Source organism: Spermophilus citellus (genome assembly GCF_964194105.1).
Source record: "Spermophilus citellus genome assembly, chromosome: 1".
In the NCBI taxonomy this organism is placed as follows: domain Eukaryota; kingdom Metazoa; phylum Chordata; class Mammalia; order Rodentia; family Sciuridae; genus Spermophilus; species Spermophilus citellus.
Window position 1 is genome coordinate 112,133,776 of NC_138182.1, and position 10,998 is coordinate 112,144,773.

A 10,998-nucleotide genomic window follows, 5' to 3' on the forward strand; every position below is an offset into this window, starting at 1 on the left:
CTTTGAACTTGCAATCCTCTTGCCTCAGCCTCCAGAGTCCTGGGATTACAGGCATGTGCCATCTGGTGACAGATGGCACATGCCTGTAACAGATCTGGTGACAATGAGACTGAGCATGAACCTGGCTCGGCCTCTCCTACACGAGCTATTTTGATCTTGCATGTCTTTTCTTGGAGTTTCTCACCTGTAAGAGGCTAAGCCTGCAACATAGAGATGATGAGCACTCACTGTTTAGAGTTGCTTTTAGGATTACATGAAACAGGAAGATGGAAACTGTGCACAGCCCTGACAGAATCCCAGGGCTTCCACCAAGAGCAGCTGAGTGTTACTGCTGTGGCCGCTACTCACATGCCTGGAGGGTCGACTGTTCTAGAAACCACGTTTGGGAGCAGGTGGTAAGAAGGGCTAGAGTTTTCCCTGCCCTCAGGAAGCTCACAGTCTTCACATGCAAACCCATCAGCGTGTGAACTCACTCTGACAAAGGTGGTCAGGGAGGAACGTGCCTTGGGAGTTTAGAGACAGAACTCTTCTGATGAGTCCTCAGACAAAGCTCCTTGGGGAAATGGGCTTTGGGTCTCTTCAAGACTTGAGTTTTAAAGGCATTCCAGGGAGCAGATGGCCACCTGCTCTGCGATCATCATCTTTCCACCCTCCCCTCCCCCAGAACATGCATGAGTCACGTGCAGTCTGCATTGCTCTCATTAGGACCGGTGTCATTTAATATCCCCAGATTTCAAGCACTTCAGCTGAGTCACTTTCCCAATGTGCCACTGAGTTCAAGATGAATGGAGGAGGCAGATACATGGGTCTGCGGTTTGGATGTTGGTTTGCTTGTTTCGTGACCGCCAGGCTGTTGGATTCCTCCCTGATTCCCTGAGGAGCCCACAGAGAGGACAGCAGGGCCACCAGCTCCCCAGAAGCTGAGGTAGGTGGGTGCTGGGTGGCATGAGAGCAGGGGGGATCTTCAGGAAGTTTCAGGGCTCTGGTTTCACTACTGCAGCCTGGGGTCTTTGATAGCCTGTTTTTGGAATCTTCACTTAGTGCATTTATTTATTCAACAAACATCTGTCGAATACTCACTACTGTCACACCATTTACTGGGACACAGTCCTTGTCTTTATAGAGCTCCTGCTCTAGAGGAAAGTACATAGGATTATAAAGCAAAGTTAAGGCAGAGATGGAGAAATGCCCACTTTTCTTGGAGCGTCCAGGAGGGGGAGCCTGACCCAACCTAATGAGTTGAAGCTCAGCTGCCCCCTGCAGGTGGTGGCCAGCCCTGCCCCGGATCTCCTGGGCAGTGAGTGGCTCTGTCCTCCTGGCTGCCAACTGCCTACCATCCCATCAGATGTGACCATGCCACAGGCGACAGGAGTTCTCCCCCGAACCTTGGTTTTCTCAGCATTGAGTCAGTGTTGACCTCCAGCGTTGACTTCTTCTCTCAATTCCTTTGAAACCATGATTTTGATCACTAGTTTGCATTTATAAAAACAGCTCTGTGATTTTTGTACAAGGTGACATTTTCCTCCCAGTGCTTCATTTCCATCTTAGTGAGAAGCTGGCTCTGAGGATGGTGGTCTTGCCCACCTATTCATAAGCCTCGCCTCTGGTGGATTCCAACTGTACACCAACTACACGGTAGGTACTCTTTCAAAGTGGTGACTGTCACGCTGAAGCAGCTTTTCCCCAAGTGGCTGCGTCAGCTCATTCTGTCACCTGGGGCACGTCTTCCCACACATGAGGCTCTAATCCACTCTGGGAGAAAGACATGCTTTCATAGAACTTCACCAGTTTCTGGTTTCTATGATTTTTAGAGCTTGTTCCACAAGTTAAAATGAATAAATAAATAAAAAGGTTTGGATCCAGGATTGTGACATTGCATGTGGCTGTAGTGACTGGATTTAGTCATCTGCACTTGGCTTTGCCCGTATAGTCCTCAAGAGGTTACGCCATCACTAGAAAAGAACTTGTAAAATACAGTGATCACCCTTATTTTTTAGGCAAGACCAGGACTGTGTTGAGACGGCCTGGTGTGTTTGCACACTCATTTATTCACTCATTGGCACGTTCATCAACAGTGTCTTGGACAAAAGCTGATTTTCACTGGAACTGGCCTTTGTCCTTGGTTGCCACTGTGACTTCCTGGCTTCTCTTTGCCTCCCTTTCAGGACCGGTTCTTGACCATGTGACCCTCTATTCCTTTGGTCCTCTGACATAAACTCCTACTTCACTTCTTTCCTCAGAACAGCTAATTTACTCCAGTAAGGATTCTCTTCTTCGTGACCCTTCCCCTAGGTTCTGTGGCTTTGGGATCATGCTTTTCTGGCTGCTTAGCTCCTGACTCCAATCTGGGTTGCTCTCCTCACAGCCTCTTGCTTCCTGGTCTACACCCTGCCCTTCCCCAGCCTTCCAGAGCCTCAGTTTTCAGCAACTTTGAGCCTCATGTTGATCATCATTGTAATCAGCAAGGACTCAAGGAGGCAGAATTCCCAGGTTCACAGTAATGTTGCAGACCATTTTCGAAAGTTTATGCAGATAGAATCCTATATATTTTAATATATATATTAAAAATATTATATTATATATAATGTTATATATATTATGTATTATATATATTAGTATATATATTATATATTATAACATATAATGCATAATATATGTACATACATATTCATATAGTATTTCTCTCTCCTCCTCCCGTTACTTCCTTTTACAGACAATATCAGGAATACAAAAGATGAGAAATGCAAAGGTTAGTAGGGAAAAACAATTTATGGCTGCCTTAATCAGGGCTGCCAATTTGTGGAGGAAAGGAAACTGGGGTTCAGAAATTGGAGCCGTGTCAGAGAGACTCATGGAGCTCAGGGATGCTCTGTTGGCAGACGGTGTCTCAAGACCCCAGCTCAGGGCTGCGCTGCCTAGGGCCTGCACCCCCGTGTGGCACCACAGTTCCTAAGACTATTTGTTGTGTCCTTAGGTCAGTGTTTTAGGAGCCATAACTGAAGAAGGAGAGAACTAACCCGGAGCTGATCCCTCCTGGAGATACCTTGTGAGGGCTGTGGGCTGTCTATTTAAAAATGATGAATTCAACTTAATGACTGTCTTCTCCCTAGATTTCTACCCCTATTAAGTATTTTGCAAGATTTTTATTACTTGCTAAGAATCTAAGTTATTTCCTCTCATTTTTCTTGCAAAAGATGAGTTCAATATTTCATCTGTTCTCATTTATTGTTAATTCTCTTTTCCTAGTCATTTATTAGGAGACCCATTTTTCTTTGTGGTTTATCCTTTTCTCCCTTAAAGTGTTTATAAAATCCTCTCTAACTCTTTTGCCACTTAAAGAGTCATCTCTCCTTTTTCATTGCCCAAGCCTATCTGGTTTGGCCTTTAGCTGAGACATAATCAAATCCTCTCCTTCATTCTGATCTTTTTTCATTACAATATTTCTCTAGACTTGTAATTTTCCAAGTCTCTCTGTTAAAGCTCCAATGCTGGTTTCTATTTTCACCCTGTTTGGATGGGATGGGGCTTTAATTCCCTTTAATTTAATGGAGAGAACTAACCCAGAGCCGAATACACTTTTATTGAGCACCTGCTGACTAATGCAATGTGCAGTGACTGCCACAGTATACAGGAAGCACTCACTGTATGCCCATGTGGTAATTGTGATTTCCAGCCCTGTGTTGGTTAATCCTAGTATTACAAAGATGAATTGGAAACGAGGCATTCCTCTGCTTAAACCCTGGCAGATGAATTTCAGGTTCCCAAGACAAATCTGAAGGTTGTCACTGACCCTTTTGTGGATGTCTATGGCCTGTCTGGCAGGTGGAATTGCAGCCTGGTGTTGTGGTGTGTGTGGCACAGCTTCCTTCCATGCCTCTCCCCCAGTGTCACCGCTTCTTACAGTCTGATGTCTGCTTTTCCTCCAAAATCCTTCCTTCCTTCCTCTGTGCTGCACTCTGCACCCAATGTTTATCTTGTTGTGCACCTATTAGACCCTATCTGACTGTTGAAAAGCCTCCCTTTCTCTCCTAGAGCCTGAACTCTGGAGACCAGGACTTCACCTCATTCTGAATTGAGTCCCTGGTGCCCGATCCACCATTCAGCACATGGGGTCAAATTATTAAAAACACCAGGTGTAGAGTTATTATTTTAGAAGTAATGGTGAACGGATTGGGTGACCTGGAAGAAAAGAATCCTTTACAGATGCAGAGACTAGGGAAGACTTGCTGGTAGACTGGACATTTACAACCAGACCATGAGGAATGAGTGGAGTGTCAGTGGTGAAACTTCATGGAGCTGGACACGCCCGGCGGAGGGAGGGGCTACCGGCTGGAAAAGGGCCGAGTGGAAAAGTGCTGGACTTCCTTTTATTGCTGACCATAGGATGCCCTTTGGCATGGCTGAGAAGGCTTTGTTTTTTTAGAGGGAAAATGGATGGTGTCATTTGTGCATTTATGTCTTCTACAAATATTTGTTGAGTGTGTGTCTGTATCTTGTAAATAGAAGCCTGGAAAGGTAGGAAGGACCATTGAGGCCTTGTGGACATTAGGCTGTAGAGTTTACAGTTTTATGGTGAGGGGAGAGACAGAAAATGGGAGAGAGATTGTCTTTCCCTAAGAACTGGCAGGAACCATCCATATCATCTTCCCTTCCCAGTGTAACTGCATCTCCTGGGGAGGATCCTGCCCCCTCTGTCCTTGTAAGCCGGCTTTCCCTTGGTGCAGTGTGTGCTTTCGCAGAGAGGAGGTGGGAGAACCACAGATATGGGGTGTGCCTCCTTCCCCAGGCCTGAAATCACAGGCTCCCCCCAGCTGGCCTATTTTCTAGGGTGAACCTTGGCTGGTTACCTGGGGTTGGGGAGTAAGGAAAGTGGGCTCCTTCCTCTTAGAGGGCCCTGGAGGAATAGATAGAAGTATTTTGAACAGAACCATCAAATTCCAAATTCCAAGTTGGTTGTGATCTTCAAACTGTATTCACTCTTAAAATATCATGCAGTAAAATCAGCAGTGTTTCTGGTGGAAACTTGCAAGGGACACGTCGGCACTGTTGTGTTCAAGGGGTGTAGAAAATCTCCCAAGTTAGCATCACAGTGAGCCTGACAGCAATTGCAAAGCAGCCGCTGCAGGTGAGCCAGCCACAGAGTTAATTCTCCTCAATTTTATCGCACTAAGAACTAAAAAAAAAAAAAAAAAAAAGTAAGCTAGAATAAGAGAAGTCATTTACGTATTCATTCAGCCACTTGACATTTATTTATTGAAAATGTCCTGTGTGCACAATTGTGGCTACCGAGTGGACATCAGCCACCTGGACTGCTGGGCAGAAGTCTCTAAAGTTCCCTGGACAGCTTTTCTGCCCCCCTGATGGGGGTGGACTGGGCCTGGGATCTGCTCTACCGTAAAATAGGGAGCAAGTCTGGGCCTCGGGCTTTGAGTTGAGGTGTTAAGAAAGCCTGGAACCTTCTGCCTCCTTCTCCAGAAATGCCTGCTTTAGGGAAGATCTGAGCTGTCAGGTAAGAAATCCAACCTTCCCGTGGGAGAACCATGCAGGAGGAGAGGGAGAGAGGCCCCATCATTCTCGCTTCCAAGTACAGCCTCCATATGATGCCCACTTGGCCACCAGGTGACAGAACCACACAAGACTCCAGGTGAGACCCAGAGGCCTCCCCAGATGAGCTCCAGCTGCAGAATCCTGAGAAATAATAACCCGCTGGATGTTCTATGGCTTGGCTTTAGGGGGCTTCTGAGGCAGCCATAGAAAAGCAGACGACCCCTTCTGTTCTCTGCCATCTGAACTTGATGGCTTTACTGCTCCAACTTCCTTGATGGGTCCTTGTCATGATGCCCATCTGTGGTGAGTGGTTTCCCAAGTGCCTCTTGAGTCTTATTGGAAAATCGGCCCCACATCTCCTTGGCAACACCAATGGCTGCTCTTTATCTCTTCTCCTCAAGGAAGAAAGAGATTTGGCATTCTTGTAGGATCCACAGGCACATGTTGGCATTTAAGAGGAATGACCTGTTGGAATCCTCGCAATATCAATAAAAAGATTGTCCTTACTTACCTCCAGTGAATGAGAAAACTGGGCCAAGTCTGATTAAATTATCGGAGACCACTGAGTTGGTAGGCCATGGGGAAGCTGAGCTTAGGTTCTTCTGATTCTAAACTCAGAACATATTTCAGCAGAACATCACTCCTGCTATTTTGAACTGGCAGCACCACTCTTGGTTTCAATCTGGCCCAGTCAGGAAAGTGTCTGCACTCAACCCAGGGATGTGCTATGAAGGGTAAGCAGCCCTCGGTATCTCTAGGAGCCTGACTTGTACCCTTCCTGTGGACCTCCACATGGTTCCTCCTCCCTCCCAAGGACCCAAGTCTGATTTATAACCACTGCCATCCACTTGCAGCTGCCCTCTGGGAAATCAGAAGGTCCCCTCTCAGGCTAGCAAGTCCACCTTCTTGCTGCACTCTGATGTTCCACCAGAAGACCTAGAACACAGGAGTTAATGTGCTGAAAGGCTGGTGCACATTCCAGCCAATGGTATCTTTAAAAAATGTAGGAACCTTTCTGGATTGGGACTTGCTCAACAGAAATCATTGTGAAGTTGTAGGATCATTCGAATAGAGGGAAGACAAGAGTGGGGGCAATCAGTATTTCATTATATCTCCCGAGGTTTCCCAAGCAACGGATGTAGGAGAAGGGAAGCTTTTCAGAAGAAAAATGGTGCATATAAATGGCTCAGTAAAATAAGTGTTTTCACATTTTACTCAGAGAAAAAATGTAGTGTACGTTTTAGTAGAGAAAAGTGGATATTTCAATCATTTATCAAACTTCTTTCCTTGGGGAGAATGCAGAGTAGTATCTCCATAATTCTCTAGAAAGGGTCCAAGTTTAGTCTCCATAAGTAGAAAGCACCTAAGAAAGGCAGGAAAACAGCAGGTGGTGTCCAGGAGGAGGTGGGATCAGGCCTGGCTCTGGGCCCTACTTTGCCACCTGCTGGCTAGGTGGCATGGGTGAGCTCCTTCCACCTGCCCGAGGCTTTGCTCTCCCATGTAAAAAGTGATGGGAAAAGAAACCACTCAGGGACTCCTGTGTCACATGATCTGACTGCCCACTTCCCCTGGGCCACAGAGGCCCTGCAGTCTCTCCACACAGCTCTGGAGGCCTCCACCTGGCACTTGGAAATCTCTGAATAAGAGGCCCTACATTTTCTTCCAGGTTGTGTGGTCAAACTTTATGTGAATTCTCAGAAAAAAATTAGAACATTTGTATGAAGGGGCCTCTAACTTGTCAACAGAATGGCCACCATCAGTGAAGATAGTCCTTTTCGCTGTGATCCATTCCCCAGGTGTTTACACCTGTGGCTTTACCTTTTTAATGGTCCACAGGCTTCCGCCTCCAGCAGGGCTGGTGCTTGGTTTCTGTACCCTTAGGGAGGCCCCGCAGGGTCTGTGCAGTAGCTGAGGCAGCTGGGGTCCTGACACACAGTGGGTGCTCTCTGTGTGGCTGGGCTGCTATTAACACACAGAATGTGAGTCAACAAAAATGGAAAGAGAACGCTGCAGTGTGTTTCTTAGCAGCTAATTGGTTTGTTGTGCTTAGGACAAGCTTCCAGATATATGCTATGGAACCTCCCCCACAACACTGAGGAAGCATCCAGTGTGGGAGGGAGAATGACTAAGGCAAAAATTAACTTGCTACGAGAAACAGAATAAAACTGCTCTTAAATTTCAGGCAGCATATTATCAAATTTGAAAAAGATTTAATAACATGTATAATGGCTTGGTACTTGGAATATACTGAACATTGGTATTATTAATCTCCAGCGTGACATCTTGGCTGGGATGAATGAAGCAAGGCCTCTGATACTTTTGAGGGCAAGAGTTAGGTGGCTCTCCTCTCTTCTGAGTACCAAAGAGCCTCTTGGGAAACCCTGAATGAGGAGACCACTGAGATTTAGAAACAGGAGCCTATTCATTTACATAGTTCATATTACGGTGTCAATGGATTTCCTTTTCCCAGAACAATTTTGTTGTTTCGTTGCCAGTTATCTGTGAGGGAAAGCTGAGTGGCTTAGTTTTCTTACTCTTCCATTTTATACATTCATCTTCATATCAAAATAGCATATTTACATAATTTAATAAGCCAAACAGAATCATAGAGCCTTCAACAATAATGATAACACAGCAGTTCTCTGCCTTTCTCCCCTACACTCGGAGCTCTTGCTTCTTAGCATAAACCACTTTCAATTTTGTGAGCTATTTCTTTTGATGTTGACCTCCTTGTTCCCAGATGATATGCTCATTGTACCATTTTCCACTGACCAGTGCATGGACGGTAGGTTAGCATTCTCCTTCGGAGGGAGACCTCCATGTGTGCAGCTTCTGCCTTCTCTTCCCTCCCATCCAACTTCCAGTTTTTGTTTAAATCCATATTCAGTGTTCATATTATTATTGTTGTATAAACACCACTCACAGGTGAGCCATGTTATATTCTTTTTTCCCCCTTTGTTTTATTTATTTATTTTATGTGGTGCTAAGGATCGAACCCAGTGCCTCACGCACGTGAGGCAAGCACTCAATCACTAAACGATAACCCCAGCCCCGAGCCATGTTATATTCTATATTAATTTTTTCATGACAATTTATTCCACTTTTCTTTTAGTTTATCATTGTTTATTTTTTTTTCATTTGCTTAGTTATGGAGGTACCTGTCACTCATATTTTTCCCTACTCTTCAAAAAGACCTATAAAACCTCTCTGAATGCAGCCAGATATATCAGCAAATATATCATTTATAGAGCTTTTGGTGGCCCCTTATTCTTTTGCTCCATTCTGGATGACACCACTGTCATCTAAGGACTTTCTCTTTCACTCATCAGGGAAGTCTCCTTGCCTCCTGACTGCTGTTTCCCCCGTCTTCTGGATCCCACTATTCCTCTTGCTTGGTCTACTTTCTCATCTTGGCAGAGAACATCCTCTAACACCTTTGAGTAGACAAGCATAAGAGTCAAATTTTTGTGAGTCTCTACAAGTCTAAAGTCAATCAAAAATACAATATTGATAGAGTCTTAACTTGTAGAAATTAAGAAGTATTCTCCTAAGTAATATTTAGATTTTAGATTAAAGAATAGATTAATTTTGAAAAAATACTTGGTGTTAGTTGGTCCCAGTAGGCAGAAGAACTCCATTCAGAGATTGGAGAGAAAGAGATTTTACTAAAGTGAGCTGTATACATATATGTATGTGTATATATCATTATATATAATATATATGTAATATATATATATATATTATCCCTCAGTATCTGTGTAGGACTGGCTTCAGGTCCCTCCACAGACACCAAACTTTGAGGGTGCTCTAGTCCATTTTATGAAATGGAATAGTATTTGCATGTAACCTACACAATCCTCCCCTATACTTTAAAGCATCTCTAATGGCTGTTTTATTTTCACCAGCAGAGGAGTTGCACAGTCTGGGGCTCACCCCTCTGGATGGGTGTTGTGATCATGGCTGCCCTGTCCACCCTTCTCTCTTTCCTCCTCACTCCATTTCTGTGCCATGACTGTCGGTGCTGAAGGCTTCATTGTGGGGAAGGAGGACTGCTTACGGCACAGCACGGGCTCACCCAGAAGGAACGGCTACTGATTTGGAGTTTACCTTCTTTAAAAATGTTTTAATGTTGCATCTCCTGGATCCTGTGTGCCCTGTTAGATGGTGGTAGCACACACTGACTGGCTTGTCTCATACTGACCCTGGGAGTTAGTATCAGACCCATTTTACAAGAGAGCAAACTGGTGTAATGAAAGGATGGGTAAGTGATTTGGGTCAGAAAATACTTTTCAGATCTGGGAACGAAATCAATATTACTTGATTCCAAGCCCAGTGCTTTCCTTACCACACCACAGCTGCCTCTTGTCTCCCTGATTTTAGAAAGGAGTGAAGGCAATGTAGGTAAGTCCCTGGATTCCCTTAGTTGGAGGCGAGGGTGGTGGTTGGGGGCCATCTTGCAGAACTGGGTTCTGGGGGAGAACTGTGCTGTCCCTGGAGTGAGGGAAAGGGCTACTAAAAAGATTTGCTGCTAATAATCTCTTTCCTTTACCAGAGTTCCAGGGTCGCTCAGAGCCGGGCTGTTTCTAGGTGTGTGTGTTGTTGGGGTGGTTCCTGATTCTCTCTCTCACTCTATTCACTCACAGTTTAAAATCTCGGGTTGTCCTAAGAAACGAATGAGATTCTGTAGGTGAAGTGATGGGGAAATGGTGCCTTTTGTGCCCTTCCATATTTGAACTAGGGTGATCCACTCTTCCTACAAACATTTATGGAAGGGCTTCTCAGTGTCAGATCCAGATACCTATATGTGGAAGAAAATATTCAATATTAAAATATGCTTTGTGTTAATCCAGTTCTTTTAATTAAAAAATCAAACATTATAAAGCTTTTTTAATTTTGAGGTGCTGAGGGTCAAACCCAGGGCCTTGTGCTTATTGGGAAAGCATTCCACCATTGAGCTACACCCCCGTCTTAAAGCACTTTTATCTTAGCAATTTTATTTCTATCTCTGCATTTTATTTGTATCATATTAATTCTGTTGGAAATATTTTTATAATTTGGCTTGTCTAGATTCAGAATAGGAATCCAGACCCCAATTCCCAAGTACTCTGCTTCTCTCCACTGACTTGTTTTTCTTCTCTCTTCCAGTAATCATGAAAATTTGACAAAAAATATATATGTGGCATATTTATGCTAATATAGCTATTTTAGAATCACTCCTTCCCTTTGGTTTCAAGTCTCTCAGGGATTAATTTGGCAAGAGAGAGAGAGAGAGAGTAGTAATTTTTATAGAAATTAGTAACTATAATCCTTTTATTCTAAAAAAGATTTGCTACTAATAATCTCTTTCATTTACCAATGGGTATTTTTGAAGCTGAAGTCTAAGGCAATTTGCACTTTGATTTTAGTGCCTGCTATTCTAAGAGCATGATTGCCACTACCTTTAATAAGTTC

General features: G+C 44.3%; 1 long non-coding RNA gene across 2 annotated transcripts; it reads left to right on the top strand.

Annotated features, from left to right (window-relative positions):
- Positions 1-791: 791 nt before the first annotated feature.
- LOC308656930 lies at positions 792-6,332 on the top strand. Of its 2 annotated transcripts, XR_014023800.1 has the most exons (4): positions 792-925; positions 1,549-1,635; positions 4,033-5,644; positions 6,181-6,332. It is a non-coding gene; the product is annotated as an uncharacterized lncRNA (long non-coding RNA). The 2 variants fall into 2 exon arrangements; XR_014023801.1 differs by lacking the exon at positions 6,181-6,332 and having other exon boundaries at positions 4,033-5,906.
- The last annotated feature ends 4,666 nt before the right edge of the window (positions 6,333-10,998 follow it).